The following is a 25908-nucleotide window of genomic DNA, read 5'->3' on the forward strand; positions in this document are numbered from 1 at the left end:
CTCCTTCCACATAACTCAGGCATTGGCCAAAAGGTTGCTAGCAGATGAGCTATCAGCAGAAGCTTAGTGTGCTCTGTGAGGTATCCCTTTTGGCTGATGAAAACATTTTCATGAGCACTTAGATGAGTCTGAGCTAGTATCCTGGAGGATGGCAGGTCCAAATGAAGAGGAAGTCCAGCTGTCGCCTGTGTCCCAGACATCACAGAATGGGTCAAGACAGCACAGCTTTAGACAAACCAGGGGAATATTCCAGGGCAGGGATTCTAAAGCACTGGATTCTGCTAAGAGTTCAAGGAAGAGAAGGATTGAAAAATCCATTATGTTTAGAGATATTAAGCTTGTTGTTCATCTAAATAAGGACCAGTTTATCAGTGGCATGGGGACAAGAGACATAGTAGAATAGGTTCAGTCTGAGAGGGAACAAAGGAAATAGGGCCAATGAGAATAGTCATAACTGGAGAATTGTGGTTTTGCTAGAAGATGAGCAATGGTACAAGAATTAAAACAGGGGCTGTCATTGGAGAGCATTTTATGCCCCCTAGGGGACATTTATCAATGTCCAAAGAAATTTTGATGGGAGGGGCAGTATTCTCACAAGTAAAGGCCAGGAATACTTCTCAGCCTTCTACAATGTGCAGAACATCCCCCAAATGAGTTACCCAGCCCTGGGAGTGGTGGTACATGCCTGCAGTCCCAACTATTTGCTAGTAGGAAGCTGAGGCAGGGGAATTACTTGACACCAAGGGTTTAAAGCCATCTCAAAATAGAAAAAAAGAAGAGGAGGAGGAGAAGAATTACCCAACTCAAAATGTCAAAAGAAACACTAATGTAGAGGAAAAGGTAGGTGAGGGTGAGGTTTTGGTTCTGATTGTTTTAAACACATGGTACTTGAGTATGTTTTGATTCTCATGGCAAAGTGCCAATTAGGGAGGGAGAGGTTCAATGTACAGAAGAAAAAGATGTAGTTTTCTGTGGGGAAGAATTATTACTATCCATTTTTATAAATGAGGACACTAAGACCCTGAGAGGGAAACATTTTTTCTCAGGAGGGAAAGTCAGTGAGAGGTGGAGTATTGATTCAGAGTTTGGCTGAGGTGACTAGGCCAAGTCCCTAGAGGGGCTCTTGGACCTTCTGCATCCTGCCAACAACAGCCATTGCATCAACGAACCCAGCCACTCTAATATCAAAAATACCTCTCACTCACCTTCTGAAAGCTCTGCACTTCCCTTTGACCCACATTTTCTTTTCTGAACCATGTTTTTAGCTTGTTATTAAGGCTGACTGTATCACAGTGAAGAGGACTTTCACCTACAGTTGAGGCCATTTCTGCCCAAAGAGCTGCCCAGCCCCTGCACACACCTATTCTACCTTTCTTGAAAGGCCCCACAATCTCACTATAGCACAGAAGAATGGGCCAACTCACTTGAAGCTGAGCTCTTTCCTGGGTCTGGTTTAAGACTCGGATCCTTTGTTGTTCTACTTGCCCCCAACCCCTAAGGATGATGTTGCAGAATTTTAAACACTGCCACTTTATAGCATCCACAGATCTTAATCGCCCAGCAACAACTATGCAGTTAGTTGAGTGCCCTAGAAGCACTTATACTGTGCCCCAGGGACTATTATGTCAGGCTAAGGCAAGCAATAAAATGAACAGCAAATCAGGAAACTCAGGGAGGGAAGGTCACCTGGGGCCAAGTGACACATTACTATGCTGACATATCTGTGGAAGAAACTTTTAAAACCTATACCACAGGACACCTTCAGGCAGCTTCCTAAAGTATTCTGGGAGCTTCTGCTTTCCTCCCAAGGAGTTTGTCTGGACTCAGGAGACTATAGGAGTGTTAACTTAATACTGTGGAGTAAACTATGGAAGTCACAAATCCACTTTCATGCCTTAACACATTCAGTACCTTTTAAATCTCTGTGGATAGATTTTGCAGACTCTCTTTCCCACTTTTTCCAGTTTGTAATGCTTTTCCAACTCAGGAAATTCCGCTTTTAGTGAGGCATACTCCTGTTTCATCACGTTGCAGTTCTCTCTTTACTCTCTAGAGATGAAGGGAACCTTTAGTGCATTTGTAAGATAACCAACCCTTCAAGAACTTGAGGGCTTTCTTCTTTCCTCCCACCTTCCTTTCTTCTTCCTACCCATCTTTTCCCTCCAATCCTACTCTCCTTCCTCCCTCCATTTCTCCTTCTCTCTATTTAAACTTCTTTTCTCGGCAGTCTTCTTAGAATTTGAACCCAGATGATTTTGCTACAAAATCCCCCCCCACACACACACACACAAAAATACAGACTAGTGGGACATGGTGGGGCATGCCTGTAATCCCAGCATCTCAGGAGGCTGAGGCAGGAAGATAGCAAACTCAAAGCCATTCTCAGTAAAACTGAGGTGCTAAACAACTCAGTGAGACCCTGTCTCTTAAAAACAAAACAAAACAAAAACCAAAAAAGGAATAGGGATGTGGCTCAGTGGTTGAGTGCCCCTGAGTTCAATCCCCAGTACCAAAAAAAAAAAAAAATACAGACTACACGAAGTACAAATAACCATAACCATTATAGGCTATGAAGATATGTTTTAAAAATTGATATAGGTGCTCTGATCTACTAAAATATTTAAAGTACAAAAAATTTTCTGGAATATTATCAAACATATGTATTGAAAAGTAATATAGTTTCATGGTTGTTACTTTTGCATGTTTTCCTGTTGCATCTTTAGAAAATGCTTAGTTAATTCCACCAGTTTCAATGTAAGCAGTACTGCTTTACTGGAGCAGAATAAATGGTTGGAATGGCAATCTGCCACAAACATTTCTGCCACTCTGAAAGGAGTGTATCAGAACAAAGTATCATTTACTGTTGATTAAAATATTAAAAGATGAAGTAATAATATTTGGAACAAGTCCTTTTCATGAAAATCACTAAAAGTCTACCAGAAAAAAATATTGAAAACAATTTGGAGTACAGCCCACCCCTTTATTTGAGAACCTGAATTACTGTTTAGAGTTACTGCTGCTTTCTAAAGAGGCTAAGCTTAAAAGAGACAGGATCCAGTGAAGATATGCAATTCTTTAATCTTAGGGTATTTCATTTTTTGGACAGTGAGTGAGACAGGTATGAACACTTTATATTCCACTAAAACTGGGCTGGCAAGATGACTTTCCTGTTGCTCTTCCCAACCTACTAGTGCTCTACACAATTGTTGCTTTCATTCTCTCTCCTAACATTTGTATGCTATGGGCTCTGCTACAAATCTTGGTTAAAACATAAAAGGAACCATCACCATTGTGGGGACCATGTCCTGAAGCCTAATGTCAATAAAGTGATGGGGAGGAAAGGTGATGAAAGGGCAATATGGAACATTGTGACAATTTTGATAGTCTGGACTCTGGGTAAACTGAGTATTAGGCTTCTTTATTAAAACAGCTTCCCCTTCTAGCTACCCCTATTTAAAAATGATCCAAGGCTGGCTTGATGAAGTCATTTGCTACTGTGAAAGTTTTTGTTTGTTTGTTTGTTTGTTTGTTTTCTTTTTTAATAGTTGCAGATGGACAGCATGCCTTTATTTTGTTTATTTTTATGTGGTGCTAAGGATCAAACCCAGTGCCTCAGATGTGCTAGACAAGTTCTCTAGTCACTGAGCTACAGTCCCAAGCCCAACTGTGAAAGTTTTTAAGGGACATTGTATAGCTCTAACAACCCATGAACAGTCAGCAGGGAACAGTCATTTAACCACCTAATCACTGCAAAATTCAAATCTGAGGCTGACATCCTTGTAAAACAGCCACCTTTCATTTTCAAGTGAAAATGATAAGGAAGAACTCGGCAGATCTCCACGTGTGCTCTCCTGAACAGACCTGTTTCTGAGCTGCCCTCCACATTACAGATGATCTAAGAATGGGCACAGGGGTGGCATTCTGGTTAATAATACTCATTCTGGCCAATTTATCTCTGACACATCTGCCACCCAAGTGCTGAGGCTCAAACATGCTGTGCTTTCCACTAGCCTCCAATCACAAATAGTGAACTTGTCACAGGATGGGCAAAAGACCTACCACAGACCATGACAGAACATAATGTATTAGCTGGAATTAGAATTTATATTCCACAACTTCCCATGTTCGTCAATTAAAACAGCAATGTCAGGAATTTGATTCTTGTCTCCAAGCAGCTGAGAGTTTGACACCCACTACACCTTTTTTCCCCTTTTTCAAGTCAAAGCCTTGGACCAAAAGGCTTTTAGAAGTGTCCTGTATTTTTGACATGTTATGTACTGGAGGAGACTCATCTTCCTAACTCTCCTCAAAGAAAATTATTGAAACCTAGAATCTATCCTTACCCAATTGTCAAGTCATGAGCACTTGCAGGATACAACAATTATGGGCTGTTTTTGCCCAATATATTTTCAGATTGCCCTAAGTCACCTAATATGAAAAATAACTCATGGAAAGCACTCTCTAATGAACAAAATGCAATATTTATTTTAGGAGTTCTAGTTTAATGAGGTTTTGTGATGTATATCCTCATGGGCTCATAATGCATTGTATTATTGTGTAAACTGGGGCTCTTTTCAGTTTTGTGTTACATCCTGGCATTTATTCTGGCCCATCAGGAGGTTTCTCCTCAGACTATTATGTTCTACATATTTATAATACAGTAGCTTCCCTTGTAGGCTCTTTATCTCACATCCCTTTTGATACATAACTGAGTTTTGGCCTAGTTTTCAAACAGAAAAGTTTTGATTCTCAAACAAAATGCTAGGCTCCTCATAAGGCTTGGTAAAGATTCTCATTTGTTGTCAATGAGATAGAGCTAGAAACCGAGAGTCTCTTGAGGATTATCCCATAGGAGCAAACTTTGAAACTGGTAGTTATATTATTACATTTGACTATTTTCAAGTCATTTTGAAAGTTTTCTTTTCCTGAGGAAATATAAATCCTTCAAGAACTTCCATATGGATGGCATGTGGCATTCCTTTGAGCAACCTTTATGGCACCCCTTGGAAGACAGGACTCAGCTAGTTCTTTCTTTGCCAATTCATGTAAACTGAAGATCAATTGTTGTTGTTTATTTTTTAATTTTTTAAATTGTTGATAGATCTTTATTTTATCTATCTATCTGTCTATCTATCTATCTGTCTGTCTATCTATCTATTTATTCATATGTGGTGCTGAGAATCAAACCCAATGCCTCACACATGCCAGGCAAGTGCGCCACCGCTGGGCCATAGCCCCCGCCCATGAATTGTTGTGAATGCAGCTCAGGAGTAGAAATCTGGGGAGGCTCTTGGGATGAGACAGGTCTAAGAAGAAATCCGATCCAGGTAGTCAAGTTAGTTACTAGTTGTTCCTTTGTGAATATTCACTTCATCATAAGCAAAAGAGAAAGCCCAAACTTGTATGCTATGCATACTTGTTCCTGAAAGTGGCAAGTTCTTGAACTGTGAAAGACAGATACTGATAAAGAATATATACCTTTTAAAGGGATACTTAAGAGAAACCTGTTTTAAACAACTGATTTTTAAGGATATAATAGATGGTCCCTCAAGAGTAGTTTCATAGAAAAATAAGTCATAATTAGTAATTAGTACACTCCAATAGAGGTATATAAAATATACTTCAACTATGTGGTTACTATTTGCAGGTAATAGTACAACTAATGCATTGTGAGTATAACTTCTTTGCATGAAATCTGACATCTAAAGCTAAAAATAATTCTCACTCTTTAGATGTTTTAGCAGGTCTTCCCTGTGGGTACCTGTTATATTCTTGGGATCATATTATGGCCTATATTATGCCCAAATTTACTCCACAATTAGTTAAATTACACGGAATTATTCTTTTGTGATTGAGTAATGCTATATATATATATATATATATATATATATATATATATATATGTTATATATAAGTTTTTTTTATATAAATATATAAATAACTGTGACTAAATGACCTGACCAGCACAACTGTAGAGGAGGAAAAGTTTATTTGAGGGCTCACGGTTTCAGAGGTCTCAGTCCATATATAGACAGCTCCAACATGGTAGAAGAGTGTGGCAGAGGGAAGCAACTCAAGTGGTGATCAGGAAGTACAGAGAGAGACTCTCCTCTCCAGATTCAAAACATATACCCCAAAGCCCCACCCCAATTCCCACCTCCTCCAGCCACACCTACCACTTCATTTAATCCCTACTAGGGAATTAGTTCACTGATTGGCTTAAGATTCTTATAACCCAATCAATTATCCTCTGAACCTTCTTTCATTTTCTCACATGTGAGCTTTTAGGAGATACCTCATATCTAAACTATAACATATACCCTAATGGTAACCAAAACCCTTAAATGAAAACCAAATATTAATCCAAAACCAAGCCCAAACCCAACTAAAAACCTAGCCATATGCATGTATATTTATATATATTAACTAATCCAAGTAAGGATTTTATTGATTGAAACATGAATGCTTAGAGCCAGAAGTGATATAGGTATAGGTTGAATGAGAATTTTAGACTATGGATATACAGAAGCAGAGAGAAATGGTGAAGAATTTGGCATTCTGAGATGAATTTTGAGAGAAAAACAACAATTTAAAGGGGCTATTTATGAAGGGCTGTTGTGTGGTGTGTAAGGAAAATTGTTCCAATATCTTTTGTAATCTTTAGAGAAAATTATAACCCACTGGGTTGTAGAGTTAGAATTTAAAAAGATGCAATAATTTGCTAAATATGGATGGCCTCTAGGTACATGGAGGGGGAAAGTAGAGGCTGACTAAATCTAGGTTGCATCCGCTTTCAAGAAAATTTAGTAATAAATGTAGCTGTCATGGCCTGATGTTTGGTGGCTTCCAAATGTCAGTGCAAAGCCTGGGGCAAGTCTTGGGTGAAATTTTCATTGGCAGGCTCTGAAATCAGAAATTAGATAATATCATGACTCTTTCACAAAGCTAAATGTATTCAATTAAAGAAAATGACCTTTATGAACTTATATCTTCCCAACACTTTTGGCTTTATAATGGTCATTCTTTCATAAATTGATGGCAACACTCCTGTTTTGAGTTTCTGACTGTCCATGACATGAAAAATAAGAAGTTGTTGGATATGATACTAATACCTAGAATACTTTTACCCTCTAAACTGGAGTGTGTTTTGGTGGAAAAAAAATCCAATTCTTTTCTTTTAGATACTTTTTATTGGTTGGTATTAGATGTAAAGGGATAATGTGTATTTATCTGAATACATGGAAACATAATTAATTTATTATAATCCCAGATTATTCCTAGGTTAATTTTAATTCTACCATCAATGTCTATCAGTAAAGCTAAGGCTGCTTGAAAATAAAAAGAGTACCATCTTATCTTCTATAGGTTTGTGAGGATTAAATTAGTTAATACTTATAAAGAATTTAGAGTCATGCCTGGTACTTAAAAATGGATTCACATATTGTTGTTGACAATATTAATGAAGGTTCATGTGAAATTGCTCTTCTACTACTACTCAATTTATGCCTATTTTGAACTAGATAGGATATTGCTTTATTCAGACTTGCCCTTGGTTAGCTGATATTTCTTAAAAACTAATACATTTTAAACCTATTTAATTTTAAATAAAGCAAAGAAAAAAGATATAGCAATAATAAAACAAAAAAAAACATTTTCTATAAAAGCCAAAAGATAATTACAAAATAAACCTTAAATGTAATCTATATGTGGAATAGTATAGACTCAATCAAGAGAGGACAACCAAGATTATCTTAAGTAATATCCTGGGCTTTGCTTCTCAGCTTATACCATAATTACATACCAATCTATCTGTCTGTCCATCCATCCAGTTGTCCATTTATTCATTCAACAAAAATTCAGTCTTTAAGAGACACAAGACAAATAAAAGAGCCACATTGAATCCAGAAAAATCTATCATCTATTTCATAACAACTAAAAATGTTTATTAAGGACCTAATTATAAAATGAATTAAGTAGCTTATGAAATACAAATTCTCTTAATAATTTATATAACAACCTATAATGATAACATTGGAATTTTCCTCTTATATTTATATATGCCCTCCTTTCATCCAAAGACCAAGCTGACCTACCTAGCTATTTGGCTGCAGATACTGAGCTATAAACTTTGGTGCATTGTAGATTGGTAGTGTTTAGATCAGAGATATACACCATTTGTCCCAAGATATTATGAGATATGTATAACAAAAAATTCAGGAAAGCACTATCTGTAAAATGAGTCCTAAAGAAAGAACCAAAAATATCTGGAAGATTTCCTAATACAAATAAGAGTTAGGGTAGATACCAGACATCCACTACAAACCCAATGTAGTACTCTGCCTATCTGTCTTGAAGATCTTACCCCAAGAAGCTTTTACTCTGATATTTGACATGAATATTACAAATGAAAATAGGTATAAAACTAATCACATTTAAAGTAAACACATTACTTTTATTTTATCATAAACTGGATTTGTTAAGGTATATTCATGTTTCTTCTTAATATAAAACAAACAACAAAAGTGCTACATCTACTAATATATGAGGAAAAATGGAAAGGCAACTTGAAAACTCCTCTAACTCAGGACCATGCAGAAACAGCTTTGCTGGATTGAGTGAATGGGTAACACATGTCTTTTCAAATATAAAACATAGTGGGTGATTTTTTTATGGGAAAGTTGCTGCTTCATGTTGAAAGTAATAGATATGTGTGTGTGTGTGTGTGTGTGTGTGTGACATTATCACACTGTAAAGAATTGAAGCAAAAAATCCAGCTCACATGGTCATAAAGGTAGGTAGGCTCAAGAAATTGGCACTTTAGTAGAATGTGACTGGGTTGTCAGCTTACCATGTTCTATAGTTCATCCAGATATTTTGTTAATTACTTTACTGTGTATGCTTTTTAACACAACCAGGAAGGCATACCATGTATCCCCCATCACAATCATGCACGTGAACACACACACAGCACACACATATGCTCAGATTTGAATCATCTGCCATGTGCTAACAGCATAATCCTGGACTAGTTACTTAAATTTGCTTCACTTCAGTTTCAGTATGAAATGAGAGAAAATGTGTAAGATGCTTGGCATCTTAGTGAGCACTCAATAAATGTTATAACTAGGTGAGAAAATTGAGACCTAGGGAGATTATAACTTGCTTAAGGTCACTATGGCATTCATGGCTGATCAGGACCAGAATCATGTAATGATTCCCAACTCGGTATTCTTTACTTTAAACTAAGTTATCTTATTAATTAGCAGCTAATTTTATAATTTCTCATGGTTTTAGCTTACCATTTACCTGCCTCTTCCCAATAAATATTAATCATCTCAAAGGCAAGACATGGGTTAGTGACATTGTCATAAACCATAAGTTCTAACAGAAGGTCTTGCTCTTATAGTGGCTCAGCATTCATTTGTTAAGTGTGAACTTTGAACTCCACAATAGTCAACCTGAAATTGTTTCATTCATCCCATAATTCTCCTTTCCTCTTTAGTAGTTTAATATATAAGAACAGAAACCATTACAATCCTCTGCACAAAATTAGAACTGCATACTGCACAACTACCATCTGGAATTCCCCAGAGAAAAGCATGCAATTTCCTACCATGTTTCTGCATTATTAAGAAAATAATTTATCTATGCTTAGGCTTCTCTCTCTCTCTCTCTCTCTCTCTCTCTCTCTCTCTCTCTCTATATATATATATATATATATATATATATATATATAAAACTAAAATTATCTCTCTCTTTATATATATATATATAACTAAAATTATATATTTATCATACATACACACATGAATCTATATGTGAAAATATATATGGATACAGCAGAATGCATCTTCCAAAGATTAATATAGAGATACACAAATTATTTCATGTGATTACTGACATTCTTCCCACAAAAAAGTGGGATTTATGTCCTTTTCCTTTGAATCTTGGAAGAGGCCTATGTTTGATCCAGCAATGAAGGATGGTTGCAGTGGTGGTCTTTGGTTTTCAAGGCAGGGCACAAAGGGAGACAGCTTCTGCAGCTGCCTTCTCTCTCTGGGGATGCCTGCTCTTGGATGACAGTCACCATGCTATGAAGAAGCTTAACTTAATCTTTGGAAAGAGAAATCTTGGGAGAAAATGGAATCTACTCCATAGCCAGCATCAACCACCAGATATCTGAGTGAATGACCTTTCAGAGCATTTCAGCTATAACCTTCAGAATCTTCCAGCTGAGGTCTTAGATGTTACAGATGAGAGACAAGCCATCTTCCCTTAATATTGTTTGATTTCCTGACTCACAGACATCATGAGAGTTAATGAAATATTATTGTTCTTTGAAGCCACAAGTTTAGGAGTGACGTGATGTGCAGAAATTAGGTAACCAATATATTCCATTACTTAGAAGCTCCATGACCATCTAGTGACACTTATATCTTCTTTTTGGAGGAGGGAAACCATGAGCTTAATCTTTTTGGTCCAACTGATTTTCAAAATAGTAATTGAATAAGTGCTGGTCTCATATAATTAAACCCAACAGACTATGTTTTAGTTGCTCACATAGAAATGTTTAAAAGTTTTTAAGAAATTACCCAATGTTTATATGAGAAACATGAGACTTGAAATCATGTCCTAGTTACTCAAAACAGAAACATTGAAAGTATAGTTAAATGCATCAGAATGTTTATTTGTTAAATATCTATATTCTTTAGAATTTTGAATTATAAGATGAATTATTAGTCTATCACTTTAGTTCATATTTTTAATTTTTTCTTAAATTATTGATAGACCTTTATTTTATTCATTTATTTATACGTGGTGCTGAGAATCTAAACCAGTGCCTCACACATGTCGGGCAAGAGCTCTACCACTGAGCCAAAATCCCAGCCCTTTAGTTCATTTGCATTGGAAAAGAAATAATAAGTTTATTGGTGCCAACTAAACTCATTACCATTCACTTGATAAATTTGGAAATAAAAATGAACATTAATTTGATTAGAAAAGTACCCCTAATGCTTCAGAATATTTCCTTCAGTAATCTTGGAAAACTAACATCATTTTATAGTTCTCAAATCTATTCTTGGCAAGACATTACAAAGGCTGAGAAGGCCCAGAATATATCAATTTATTTATATTATTCACAGTACTATAAATTATAGAAATTTGTGAACATTTTGATATTATAAAATACATCTATATAAATGACTTAAAGGATAGTAATCCTTTCTCACCTGCTTTCTCTGGACATTGAAAACTGCATATTTGAGAGTGAGAGAGGCACTATTGAAGAGACCATCCCCCAAATAATTTAGCACAGGAAGCCAATTTCCTGGTTCAGGGCCACTGAACTAATATTTTGGCAGTTAGTCAGAGCAGCATTTAACATGAAGAAATGTGTTTACATGGAAAAGTCAGACTCGAGGGTAATGGAAAAAAGCAGGAAAGATTAGCAAGTCAGAATTGGCCATTGTCATTAGAGATGGCAACCCTAAGGACACTTCAGTCTCTAATGTGGCGCCACTGTGTTAAATAAGAATCCATTCTTATTCACAAAGGTGCAGCTTCAAAACAGCATTGCCCTGAAGGTACCCTTCTTTTCTTTCAAGCTATTACTACAGTGCTAGGTAAAAGAACACTTTTCAAGAAGATCAGAAAAATGCCATACATGTGTGCCTCCAGCCCTTTTTTTATTGATTCCAATATTGAAATTTAATGGGCACTTGCATTAAATAGGTCCATGCATGTGAATGAGGCACATGTGTGGGCCATCATGAGTGCACAAATGTACCTATTTGATGTAAATCTCCTATGAGAATCTACGCATCACACCTGGGATCCTAATTCCAAGAATATCCTTTAACTCAATAAGCCTTCTTCTACACATTTTTCCCCATGGAAGATCAGAGATGTGCAAAATACATACAGAATGTAAAACTTTTTCCCAAGTTGATAATCTGAAATGTTCAAAATTCTGAAAGAATTTTTATGATACCAAACAACATATTAAAAATGTTTAATAAATTTAAGTGAAAAATAATATAAAATAAAGTTAGAATACTATCTGAATATTTTAAAATGTGAGGGTGAACAATAAATATATAACTACAAATAGCATATAATGAATATAATATATTGATAGTTTTGACTGTTGCATTAAAATTAATTAATTTTTAAACTTTTATCTTTTCTAAATTTTCTACAATGAACATGGCTTGTATAAATAAGTTTTAAAAATCATGAAAAAGTTGATATTCAAGATTACAAAAGAAATATTTATAGATCTTCTCTTAGACTGACATAAGTCAATAACTGTTGATGTTTAAAACAAAGCAAATATACAGGAACAAAAAATACATATACTCAAATGGATTTTTATTTGCCTACTCTAAAATCATCAATATAATTATTCAATACATCAAAGTAACTCTACATGATTTTATATGTATGGACTCTTTCCATGAATTTATATAAGAATATAATAAAGGTTGGATATTCTCTCTGATATGCAGTTACTAACTTATATTAAATGGGGCGGAGGGAAGAATAGAAGTTCACTGGATTAGACAAAGGGGAATGAAGGGAAGGAAGGGGGAAATAGGAATAGGACAGACAGTGGACTGAATTGGACATAACTTTCCTATGTTCTCATATAAATACATGACCAGTGTAACTCCACATCATGTATAACCAAAAGAATGGGAAGTTATACTCCAAGTATGTATGATATATCCAAATACATTCTACTTTCATGAATAATTAAAAACAAGCAAAGAAATTTTAAAAAGAATTTAGTAATGATAGTTGTACCTTTGAAGTGGAGGAACTGAATAACTGATAATCTGGAGTCAGAGTTATATCCTAGTATATATTCGTATTTGAATTTTTATCATCTACACATATTTTTAAAATTAAAACTCTATATAATAATAGTTGACACTGATGAGTGTTTAATCCATCTAACTAGATCATTTCAATTTTAGCAGGTATTTCCCCAAGGCGACGTCTGCTTAGTAATTCAGTTGGCATGTGCAGCCCCAGTAACAAATCAGCTTTTCTCTTCAGTGAGCACCTGCCAACTTGAAGGAACACCCTGACCCATCCAAGTTCACTCTTCTTCTCAAAAAAAGGAGGCAATCCCTGGATGTCACACAAATTGGACTGAGCCTACTTGGGCTTCCAACTTTCAGGACTCATGGGGATTACTCAGTTCCTTTTATGTCAAAGTCTGAGGATTCCACAAAATACTTCTGGGAGGGTTTTTCCTGTTTAATATTCTTGTCTCGATCATTTTAACCCCAGCAAGAGCCAGCTGTGAGGATGGCCTATCTGCAGCAGGCAGGTGCCAGGTTACATCTGTCTATCACAGTCAGTCTTTTTAATCCCAGTCATACAGGGCCAACTCCTTCCTTTATTACCACTCCTTTCACCTGCCTTGGGGTCTTCTTTCAATCAGACCTCCCTTCTCCATTGGTAAATTTACCACCAAATAATATCAGTGTGCTCTTTGGTGGAGATGCTATTACTTGTTAAAGCAAATAATTGAATGGCCTTGAATTCTGCTCCCATCTAAGTTTCTCTTGAGTTTTAATCAGAGGAGGTCATACTTCACTTCCTCACCGACACAGTCATCTGATACTTTTTATGGGAGATGGAATAAGAGCTCAGCCTTATAGGTGAGCTATAAGATTCCTCAGCCCCATAGACAAATGTACAAAGGCAATTGACCAAATTCTGAGTCTGACAAAAGTGCAAAAGCAAGAGTTCAAAAATCTAGGTGAGTGAGCCAGGTCTTGGGTCTAGGTGAGATGGCAGGAAACCCTGTATAAGAAAGCAGGTGATTACCACATCAATGGGACATTGACTTCAAATGGGAGAAAATAGAGTTCTTGTGCTTAAGGAATCCAAGCAACTTTGATTCTCTTTGGTCAGAATAATTAAAACCTTAGGCATACAAGACAGAACTCTGGCCCCTGATCCTTAGAAGACAATTCCTGACTCCTTACCCTTCTTCACAAGAACTACAGCTCCCTGGCAGCTTCTATTAGTGTCTATAACTCCAGTATCAGCAAAGCATCATATATATCTTAATAACATTATAGAACCTGTATAGTCATAGTGAAAAACAAATTAAAAAAACAACAGAGTGTTTTGCATGGAACCAAAGACAGGTCTGTATGCTTATGAACCATATGCAACTAAATATTTCCATTCATAAGACCAAGAATACTGGGGAATTTCAAATAGCTCTATGTTTCTCAGTGGCAAAAGTGGCATGCTTTTAAAATAAAGGCAAGCATTGCTTGTCTTAAATTTATAAAGTTTGTGAAAACTTTTTAAAAATGTTTATTTAGAGTCTGAATTAAAGCATTTCTTATAATGTCTTCATTAGAAATCTTGTGTCTTGTTTTTCTCCCCTAGAATCTAAGAGGTGAAACTGACTAGCAATAAATAGAAAAACAATGAGACCAATTTCATTGCCCAAACTGAAAGAAATGTCAAGATATAAAGCAGAAAAAGAACCACTAAAAACCACTTTTAAACACTTTTAAATGTGTTTAAAATTCCATTTTAATCTTCTAAATTCATATTATGAAAAAGAGATAGTAGAATTTACAATAGAAATATATATATAGTTATGAATTCAGGAATAAAAACAAGTCTGACACTGATTTATGAAAATCTTTGTGCTTTGAGGAGACAAAGGATGATTATTTTTTTTATTTTTTATTTTTTGCTAAAAAGTCATGACACCTATACTGAATGTCTATTTTTGGAATTAAAGACTTAGCTAAAATATCAGGCCTGTGACCGTGGTAACACATCAGTCAGTTAATAACAGGTTCATTTTATTTTTTTAATGTAAGTATTGGTGATTAGCTTTACCACCCTATGACCAAAATACTTGACAAGACCAACTTAGAGGAGGGAGTTTATTTTGGGTTCATAGTTTCAGCGATTCATTTTGGGACCAAGATGAGGCAGAGCATCTTGGAGGTGAAGGAAAGCTTCTTGCCTTCTGGCAGCCAACCAGGAAGCAGAGAGGAAGGGAAGGGTGACAGGAAAAATACATCTATCCAGAGCAAATAAATGACCAGGGAATCACCTCCTCCAGCCTTGTCCCATCTGCCTCGAGGTACCATTCAGTCCATTCAAACTAGGACAGATTGATTAAATTACAGTTCTCATAATTCATTCACTTCACTTTTGAATATTCCTACATTAACATAGGAGCTTTGGAGGGGCACATCATATCAAAACCATAACAATTGATATATGGAAGAGCCATTTCACATGTGATAATTTCCATTACAGAAATGGATAGTTTTATACAATTTTACTTCTATTTTACTTTTTATACAATTTCATTCTATATATTTACTTTTATTTCCCTGCTATCAAATCAGTACCTGAATGTGTGTGAATGTTTAATGACGAGCAATAGTGAATTAATTCTTCTAACACTAACCCTAAATCTAACCCTAAACCTGGATCTAAATTTTCCATCTGAAAAATGTTCTATATGATATTCAAGGTTCTTCTCTTCTACTATGAATGTCTAAGAGGAATTGGTTGCTGGTGGTGTAAAGAATATAAGAAGTATATGTCATATACATTTCATTGTATGTATGAATGTCATGTTTTATATTGTATATAAAGGTTAAGGAAATGAAAACAGATAAATAGACATTAGTCCCTGATTTCAAGTGCTGTAAGGTATTTTCTACCTCTTTTTGTCTATGAGATTTTGTTCAAGAGAATGTGATGCTAAGCTTTTTTCTAAAATAAATGAGTGAATTGTCACCCTAAACATGTTCTCAGACTCTAAATTTATTGTCTAATTAGGTAACTAACTGGTGAGTGAGTATAGCATAACAAAAAAGAAGTTGTTCTATCAATCCCATATACCATTCACAGCAAAAACCCTGGGCAGTTTTCCTAATTTATAGAGATCACAGAGGAAATAGGCAATTTGGGGAATGTTTTTCTTGATATGAATTTAAATAAACAAAACAGAATCTTTGGCATTACTTGCAAATTTTCATAGGGGAAAAGGATAAATTATTGATAATAGGCTCTAATGGTTCTTCTTACATTCTTCTGATTTTTAAATTTTGTATATTCAGATTATTAGTTTTAGCATAGAAATAGTAGAAAACATGAATACAATGAAATTTGAATATGATATTTTATGATTATCTTTATGACAGACTTTATCACTAATCTTGACATTGTGTATTTTATTTTCATTTTTGTCTCATACATTCATATAATTTTGAGCAAAGCATAGAGCTTTTAAATATAAAACTGCTACCCTCTGTTAGCAAGAATGCTTCTTCCAAAAGGTTATATTTCTGTTATGGTTTGGATGTGAGGTGTCTTGCATGTGTGAGACAATGCAAGAAGGTTCAAAGGAGAAGTGAATGAGTTGTAAGAGTTTTAACCCAATCAGTGAATTCATCCTCTGATAGAGATTCACCGAGTGGTAACTGAAGGTGGGTCAGGTGAGGCTGGAGGAGGTGGGTCCCTAAAGATGTGGCATTGGGGTATATATTTTATATAGAGAGAGTGAAGTCTCTCTTTGCTTTTTGCTCATCATGTGAGCTGCTTACCTCTACCACTTTCTCCTGCCATGATGTTCAGCCTCACCTTGACCCCCCGGGGAATGGAGCCAGCCTTCTGTGGACTAAGATCTCTGAAACTATAAGCCTCCAAATAAACCTCTTCTCCTATAACTGTGTTGGTTGGATCTTTAAGTCACAGAGGTTAAAAAGCTGACTAAAACAATTACCAAGCAGGGAAGGAAGAACTAGAATTTTGCATAAACCAAATCCACACGGATCCCAAATGACATGGATGCCCATTCACATACCTATCATTTGCTCATTGCCAGCCATATACATAATATTATTTTAAGAAATCCACAAGTACAAATACCATAAGAGACAGAGACTTTATCTTCAAAGAACTTACATGTGAATAGAGAAGATGTCTGGCATATCATAAGTTTCCATTGCATTCAACTCAACAGTTTTATTTTTTCAGTGCTAAGGAATAAATTCAAGTTCTTACACATTCTAGTCAAGATCTTTACCACTTAGCTACCCCTGCCACAGTCCTCAATGATGGAATATTGAGCACCTATTTCATTCAAGGCTCTGGTTCAGGTGCTGGGGAGAGCACAGAAGAGAGCACAAATTGGTGTCTTTAGTGAATTGAAACTGTGGCCCACAAAATGGTAAGTCCACTCTGGTATGAACTTAGTTTTATTTGTAATAAGGATCTTTGCAGATAGAATTCAGGTCTTTCAAGATGAGATCATCCTGAATTAGGGTAAATGCTAAATTCAATCATTTGGCATCCTCAAGAATGTCCTCCTAAGAGATAGAAACAGGAAGGATTCAGAAACACAGATGGAAGAAGCCTTTTGAGGGCAAAGGCAGAGATTGGATTTATGAAGCCCCAGACCAAGAAATGCCAAGGGTTGTCCCTGGAAGCTATGAGAGAGTCTATAATCTGTCAGAGCCTCCAGAATCTCCATAAGAAACTAATCCTACTGACACCTTTATTTTGAACTTCTGGCCTCCAGAACCTAGAGAACAAATTTCTGTTGTTTCAAGCTACCCAGTTTATGGGCATTTGTATGACAGCCTTTTCCCTTCCCACACCAGTCTCCAAGGAAACTAATAGGCCTACATTTATGGAATTTAAATTCTAGTGTGGGGAGATAGAAAATGAACAATAAATAAATAAATTAAATAATTTAAAAAAGAAAATTAAAAATACACAAGGTAAGCTACATGGGAATGGGCATAATAGAGCACACCTGTAATCCCAGCTACTTGAGAGGCTGAAGTAGGAGAATCGCAAATTCAAGACCAGCTTCAGCAATTTAGTCAGACTTGTCTCAAAACAAAAAGGGTGGGGGATAGAGCTCATTGGTAGAGTACCTCATCCATCCACAGTACCACTCCCCCAAAAAGAGATATACAGTATATTAGTGGTGATAAGTGCTATAAAGATAAATATAACAGAAAAGCATAAAATAAAAAGGTGTGTTTTGGTTGTTCATGTGAGTACAATTGTAGAAGAGTTGGCTAGAAGGATGAGGGGGCAGGTGAGGGTTAAGTTAAAGTTAAGAAAGATCCGGAACTCTCTGATTGATTGCGCAAGCACTTTCCAATTGTGCAAGGTTCTCAGGTGGGGTGGGGTACTGGGAAAGTGTTTATTTAGTTATGTTTACTTAGTCATAAGCTTTGGAAAATTTTGCAAAAGTAAAGTAAAAATCATTCTAATATCAAGAGTGAATTTAGAAAGATGTTTGAATGTTTCAAGAAGTGAGAAGTAACTGTCTTCCTCATTTGGACATGTGAAAGATAACTATTTTATCTTTAAATTCCTTTATTAAATAGCTACACATCAAATAAATGACTAACACAAAATTCCAAATCCAATTATTGAAATATCAAAAAATTGCAAAAATGCCCTGGTTAAATTAATAGAAATTAATATTATTCATATTCCAAGCAGCAAATTATAATAATTTTTTCAGATCATCTCAAAAGTGGTAATTCATTAAGAGAAAGAGATGTATTTCAAATAGACATGATGAATGAGCTCTCAGATTTCTTGACAATTGAATTAATGAAGAGGAGTGAATTAAACTAACACATCAAAAACTTTTGATTTGACATAGAATGCTAACAGTGATGAAGATGATCTAAAACTCATGTTATGACACCACAGTGAGGACCTCAGTGACAAACTGGTTATGGAATAAAAGAGAATGTAAAATTAATTAACACACACACACACATACACACACATACACACGGACAAAAACAAACCCTAGAGGTCTTGAATCTTGCAGCTCATATGTGAAACACTAGAGATTTCTCAAAATTTGACAAGTTTATCAATTTATAAGGCATCATCACATTTCTAAACTGTTAATAATTATTTTTAAAAACACAACAATTTTAAAGTTCAAATTATCTCTTTGATTGCTCCATAGAAAATATTACAATTTCAGTGTCATTTCAAGAGTCAAAGAATACGCAGCCAAAGTATAAAGAAAAACATATTATACAATTACATGGGACAGCTAAAAAAAAGTAGTATGGTTTATAATATTTTGCAATATTTCTGATATATGTCAACTTACATTTTTAATTTGTAGTGATTTATTTTACATATTAAATATTCACTTGTACCTAATTTATATTATATTAGTGATTTTGATCTCCACTCTTAACAAGGACACTATAATTGGATCAACTTCAGGTCCAAAGTTTTAGCCTCCCTCTCTCCATAAACTACATTTGTTTTGTGGAAGAGGCTAGAAGACTGGAAAGAAAAAGAGAGGAGAAAGAATCCAAAAAGCTGAGTATTATGGAAAGGGACAGAGTCAGAATTATTTTTCCCAATGAGTAGACAAAAGCATTTATGAGTAAGAGAGAGGGGCTTCTGAGGTTGCTGAAACTCATTTCCTGTCCTATCCTCCTTTGCATTTGATCAAAGATCTTTCTATATTCCACTCTGGATCTCAAGATTATGCTTTTATACACTACTCAGCCAAAACTTTTATAGGAATGGGAATGACATCTAATTTTCCTTTCTAAAATAGTTTTCTGATTAAGTTCCCAAGCTTTCTCCCATCAACTTAAAGATTTTGCCCTAGCCTATTCTCTAGGTTTGAAATATGACCATATACCCACTCTCCACTCACATCTGTACATATTGTGACCATATATGTAACACTCTTACTCCCTGCTTTCTCTCCCAGCTGTTTATCAAAAGGAATTTTTACTAGAAGACAATGATGTCAAGCTATCCCCCAGGTAGGAAAACAAAAGAACACAGAATTAGGTGGGTTCCCAGGACACATATTCCTTATCCTAATTTAATCTTAGAATTGAGCAAATAAGCCTCCTTCAAGTATACCAAGCTCTGCTGCTAAAATGTGTGCCTAAAATTTTCCTATTTGGCTTTTCATGTTCCTTTTTTCTTTTTAATTAGTGAAGTATGCTCCAATTCCAATTAATATAGGCTCTTATTTAAAATAAAATGTTCTCTTGTCTATTCAGAGTAGAGTGATTTATTCTATGATTTTTTTTTTTTCAGTTTGAAAACACCTCTAAAATTCCAAATTTCCTAGACTGACTAACAGGACTGAACTTCTGAGACCAGCTCTTATTATTTCCATAGTCATTTCTTAACTCCATGTGATAGTAATCCCTTTGTCAGGGCCTGTAAATCTGTAATTTTTATGAGCAGAAATATTTAGCAATATGCAAGGTAAAACCATTTTGCAGCTACTTTCATGTGCAAGGTGTATAAAGAAGGGTCACTCACAGAGTCTGTGTTGTACACATATTTAGGAAAGATGCAAAACTAAAACACAGTCAGTTGCTGAGAAAATCTTCAAAAGGGGAAGGTATATGATGGGCCTACAACAGGCCCTCTGTGTAGATTGATATGTCGATATCATGCCAATCAGCAAAGTTCTGACCCAATCTCTTTAAGATTTTGACCTTTACTTTGGTCTTTTTATGAAAATGAAAATTTCAACCCTTTCTCAAAAGTAAAATTAGTCAATAAAATTTCAGGATTTCTAAAAATTAAGAAGTAACTAGCACTTATTCCCAGGTAAACTGATCTAATGGAGAGTGAACCCTTGTTCCACACTAAATGGTTTTTGTTGATCTGTCTCTTTACTCTCAGCCAGATGTGAAGTTTGGCTCTCCTCTTCAACAAGCCCCAATTTCCTCACTCAGTAGCTCATACAGAATTCAAATCCTCTGAGTGTCCCTATTCACCTTAGGCTATCTTCTCTATTCACTTGTTATTCAAGTAGATAATCCCTTCTATACCCAAATACTGCAGACCTTCCTGACTGGTCCCAACAGAAAGTTTCTTATCCCACACTTTCATCTAATATCTAGCAGCAGCCACAGTGATCTTTAAAATGGCAAATTTGATTTCAACCTTTTCTTCGTTGATTTCCCATGGCTACATCCTTAGCCTGGCTGACCTCTGAATCTTGCCTACCCCTGCATGCTCATCTTGTTCTAAGTTATTACTTACTTCACAGCTCAATTATGCATTCCTTCATTTAATTCCTTGATTATACCATGCTCTGGTTTATCTCCTGAATTTTGCACATGCTGAGGAAAATGCAAGCCTTTTGGCAAAACCTCTACAATTTCCAACCACCATAACTACCCTCTGGCCTGTATCTGTGCCCATCTACTCCACTTTCTCTTAAATTATTATGGTAAAGTGTCCTTGCTACAATACCAAGACTAAGTCTCTTGTACGGTTGATCAGTCCTCTCTCATCTGCTCAAAGACATTGTCCCAGAAACTTCCAACATTCTCAATTTTTTTCTTTCTTTCATGTATCCTTCCCACTGACATCCAGACATGTGGTTAATTCCCAAACTTTAAAAAAAAAAAAAAACCCACCTTGATCTCAGGTTGTCCTTCAGGCATTTCCCAACACTCCTCATTTTACAGAGAAATTCTAGCAACATTGTGGCTCCATCAATTCCTCTATACCTTTAAATAAAATCACTCTCTCAGTGAGATCTTCACTGGTCACTCTACCTAAAATTCCAATCTCTTTAGGTAGATAATGCTATCTTATCTACTTCCACCACTAAAATATAAGATCTATGACATCTGGGATAATTTTCTACAATGTACACCATGGGATCTTACATCTCCATGAAAGCACAAGTGTGCCACTGTTCACTGACTGCTATATCCGGAGTACTGGCATCATCCCTGTCTCAGAGAGGGCACTTAGTCGCCACTCTTTGGGAAATGAAGAAATGAATGCGTCAGCACTGTAACAGCCTAATTTCTCCTTGGCTCCTCCCTTCCTGCGATAGGAGGCAGATAATCATGGTCCTTGAAGACTTTACATGCTTATTTATCCTGATGAGTTACCAGCTCATTAACTTCTTAGAGTAAAAATCAAGGATTAGCAAACCTTTTCTGTAAAGGGCTAAATAGTGAATGTTTGTCTGGTTCTTCAGGTCAAAAAGTCTCCATCTTGACTAATCTACTCCGAATTAGCATTACATGCTTCAAGAAACCTTCATTAATAAAACAGGTGACATGGGGATATTTGGCCCAAGGCTCTTGAGCATCAACTCCTGATTTGGGTTATATTTCTTGATCCTAATTCATCTTCTAAACAGAAGTATATGAGAGCAACAAAAAATACTATAGCTCTTCCCCATCATGTATGCAGGGTTAGCCTTATCCATCGCCCTATGTTCTCTTTCATCCTTCACAAGTGAGGATTTCAACTGTTAGGCAGCCCCATCACTGAATCTCCAGTTCACCACTAATAAGTTTGTGTTATCACAATCTTGTTTTACAAAAGCAGTTAGAGCCAACAGTAAAGATAAAGAATAGCAAAAGAAAGTCTAGTTGAAAACATCCTGTGATTTCGACCCCCAATAAGCCTCCATATCAATATGTATCCTTGTCCCATGACTCTTCTAAGGAAAGCAGATTACAACGTTCCTTCTGCTGGGGGCATTATTAGAAAAATAAATTCTAGGAGCAGAAATATGCAGATCCTTATAATTCCTTTTCAGAGGTATTTACTAAAACCCATATTTTAAGAATTTTATAAGATGATCCCTCTCTCAGGTGTACAAGCCTATGTCACTCAAAGTAATCTTTTGTTTGCTTGTGCTTTCAAAATGCTGCCACAGGAATAATTTAAATGGAAATTAGAAGCCATCTAAAGACAACTTGATTTTGTTGTTGTGATATGAGGCCAATTGGAGTCCTCAGTCCCTTTCCAGGATAAAAATATCCTTTAAATTAGAAACAGTACAAATGTTTCAACTGATGCCAATTTTATTTTATTAAATATTATCTGATATTATTTATCCAATCAATCAATAAATTCTAATAGAGTGTCATGCAAAGTTATTTTTCTAAGAATAATAGTTTTTAAGCTACTAAGGCAATTATCTGTTGATGTTTGATAATAGATCTTGGTATCATGTGACAACACATTATTCTGAATGGGTAAGGGTTTTGATTAATGTCACTAATTTATGTCAATGAAGTCTAACTAACTGTGGATGACAACTGCTAAAGTAGATTTTCACTATCTTAAAATATTTCTTGGAGAAATCTTTGGTTTTTTTAAACAAAAGGTGTTTTAATTCTTTCAAACCAGTCAATCAGAGAACATCTGGTCCTTAAGATATAATTTCCTAATTGCTAAATTAGACGCCAACATGGGGGATTCTTTATGGAGAGTTGACCTGGAGTTCACTCAGGATCCCAAATACCCCAGGAACCCCAGTCACTCCATCTTTTTCATACCAGGTGAGGGTTGTATTGGTATAATAATATTCAGCTCATGGCACTCTTTCAGGTAATTACAGATATGAATAAGACCTTCTTTAAAAAGGGGGGATAGCTTCATGAAAGAATCAAAAGGTATGTAGGTATTAGATCTATAAGGGAGATTAGAATCACAAAACAATTTCCCTGAATCATCAGTGGTTGTGGAAATTGAGACAGAATACAATATTGTAGTAAAACTGAAATTGGGCATTCTGGGACATGTAGGCGAAGATCAAGGACTTTCAGATCTTGGTTTGCACTTGGTTCTCTTTGACATTGAGGAAATTACTTAAACTCCAAGTTTGAGTTTTCTCATCTGCAAAGTTTAGATAATAATAATACCTACCCTACAGTGGCCCTGAGTATCAAACATAGACATATCCAGCATATTGTTTGGTATATGGTAACAGTACTTTTCAACCTTCAGCTTATACCTCAGAGTGTGATGTGGGAGGGGAGATGAAAGACAAGAGACAAAGGAAAGAGAGTACTATGTTCATACAGGTAGAAAAGCACACATATATGTATTTGCAGTGTTATAGTTTCCTCAACGTTGCTACTGCTGATGCTAAGCCAGCCTGTTTCTAAACTATTTCATTTTCATTTTTTTTGTTAAGCTAATCATATTTTTCTAAGCTTTAAGAAAGTACTGCATATGCAATTAACAGTCTGAGGAGTTTGTAAATTCAAATATCCATCTGGTTTTTCTTCACAATAACACCATTAACAGTAGAACAAATCACTAAGTTAACTGAAGTGATTCACAACTCACAAAGAATGGCTGTCTTAGATCCTTTCTATTTTACTAGAAAAGACTCCCTGAAGAATAGGTATTTTATTAGGAGGGAAGATGGAAGAAGAAAACACATTCTGAAGCACTGAGCTCTAATTGAGGGTAGAAAGTTGTGATATAATTAAAATAAAATGTATTAAGGTGGAAAAAGGTGCCAGGAGGCAAAGGCAGACAGCCCAGGGCTTCAGAGAAATGTTGTGATAACATCTCTGTTTTTTTATGCTTAAGGTTTAGGAATGACAGTCTCCAAATTCTCCTCAAGTACTTCACATGTGTGCACACACATGCATGCTATGGCAAAAAGAAATGATTTCTAAGGTATAAGGACACCTATAACCAAAGATTAATAGACAATTTCTCATCTTTCCCCTCATGACTGTCTTCAAATGTTTACATCAGAAACAGTTCTGACAAATACAGCACTAAAAGAGTTAGTCAAAGATGTGTTCCAGTGTTCCAAGGGATGCCTGTCTTAGTAGCCTAATAGCAATTAGTTAATTTTCCTTAAGGGCCAACTTCTTTTAAAAGAGAGAAAGTGAGAGAAGCAGAGAGAAACAGAAAGGGCAAGAGAGTATGCACCAAAAGACAGAAATTAAAACAAAATAGTACTTAAGAGCAAGAATATTCTCCAGAGTGAAAACACATGCAGTTTGTAATTTCCTTGCACTTAATTAATTGCAGTGCAAGCCTCTCTCGTTAGGAGTCCATGTTCAGCCTACCAGATTGAACAGTCAAAAGGGAATAATTACAATGAAGCCCTGTCCTTGCCTCCTTATGGAGAGCTTTGCCAATTTTGCCAGGGACATCTCAAGAGACTTCTCTCTGCTATCCTCCTTCTTGGTTACCCTTTTATGTTAAAAAAAAAAAGAAAGAAAAGAAAAAGAAAGCATTGAAATGAAACTCAACTGTTTGCTTTTGGTTCCTCCCTACTAACTTACTACTGAGTTGACAAATTTGACAGGTACTTCCTGGACTTTGATTTCCAGTGTGATGAAGTTCCTTAATAAATTCAAGGGCAGCATACTTGCCAAGGTTCTGGGTTGCAAACAACAGAAATCAACACTGATAATTATAAATAAGAAAAGGAATTCATTAACAAATACAGCTAGAACTCAAAAGGACAGGGAAATTAAAGAACCACAGTTGAGCAGGATCCAGCAAAGGCCATGCTGCTGCTGCTCACCAGCATATACTGCTCCGGAGTAGCCACAGCTACCAGGCCACCAACCTCTCCTCTCAATCATGTTATAAGAGATGCCGTGGGTCTGAGCCATCCTATCAAGAGTCCTGGCTGGAAAAATCAGACTGACTAGTCTGAGGTCATAGAACCTCATTGTAACTGCCAGAGGGGTGAGCAGGGGTCTAAGTGCAGGGCCTGTACCCTCCAGATCCTTCCCTGGTGGAAGGTTGGGCCCCCTCTCCTTCCTGTACTGAGATTCCTAGAGAAGACTACTAGGTTCTGAGTGGTGAAACCAGTCATGCATCCCAGGACCTTCTCTGCCTAAATTCTCATCCCCCTAATATTCCTAGGGCCGTGTTTCCTACATTTCCAAAACACAAGGTGACAATGATATAAGTTTAAAATTGTTGGCCCAGTTGGCTAAGTGAGTACTTAACCCAGCCTTGTGCACAATGAAGGTAAGAATTACAACCAAAATACTTTCCTATCCTAGTGTCAAACTACATTGGATCAAAGCTTAAGTGTCTACTTTAGGCAGTTTAACAGTCCAGGGACCA

General features: G+C 36.0%; 1 long non-coding RNA gene across 1 annotated transcript in view; it reads right to left on the minus strand.

Moving 5' to 3' along the window:
• Positions 1-1332: 1332 nt before the first annotated feature.
• LOC131424628 (uncharacterized) overlaps positions 1333-25908 on the minus strand; it is a 559968-nt gene continuing 535392 nt past the window's right edge. The window contains exon 5 of the long non-coding RNA XR_009227981.1: positions 1333-2049. This is a non-coding gene — a long non-coding RNA (uncharacterized LOC131424628). The remainder of the gene's footprint in view (positions 2050-25908) is intronic.

Source organism: Marmota monax, unplaced genomic scaffold, assembly GCF_021218885.2.
Source record: "Marmota monax isolate L192 unplaced genomic scaffold, Marmota_monax_Labrador192_F-V1.1 WCK01_AAM20220418_F8-fsc00037, whole genome shotgun sequence".
NCBI lineage: Eukaryota > Metazoa > Chordata > Mammalia > Rodentia > Sciuridae > Marmota > Marmota monax.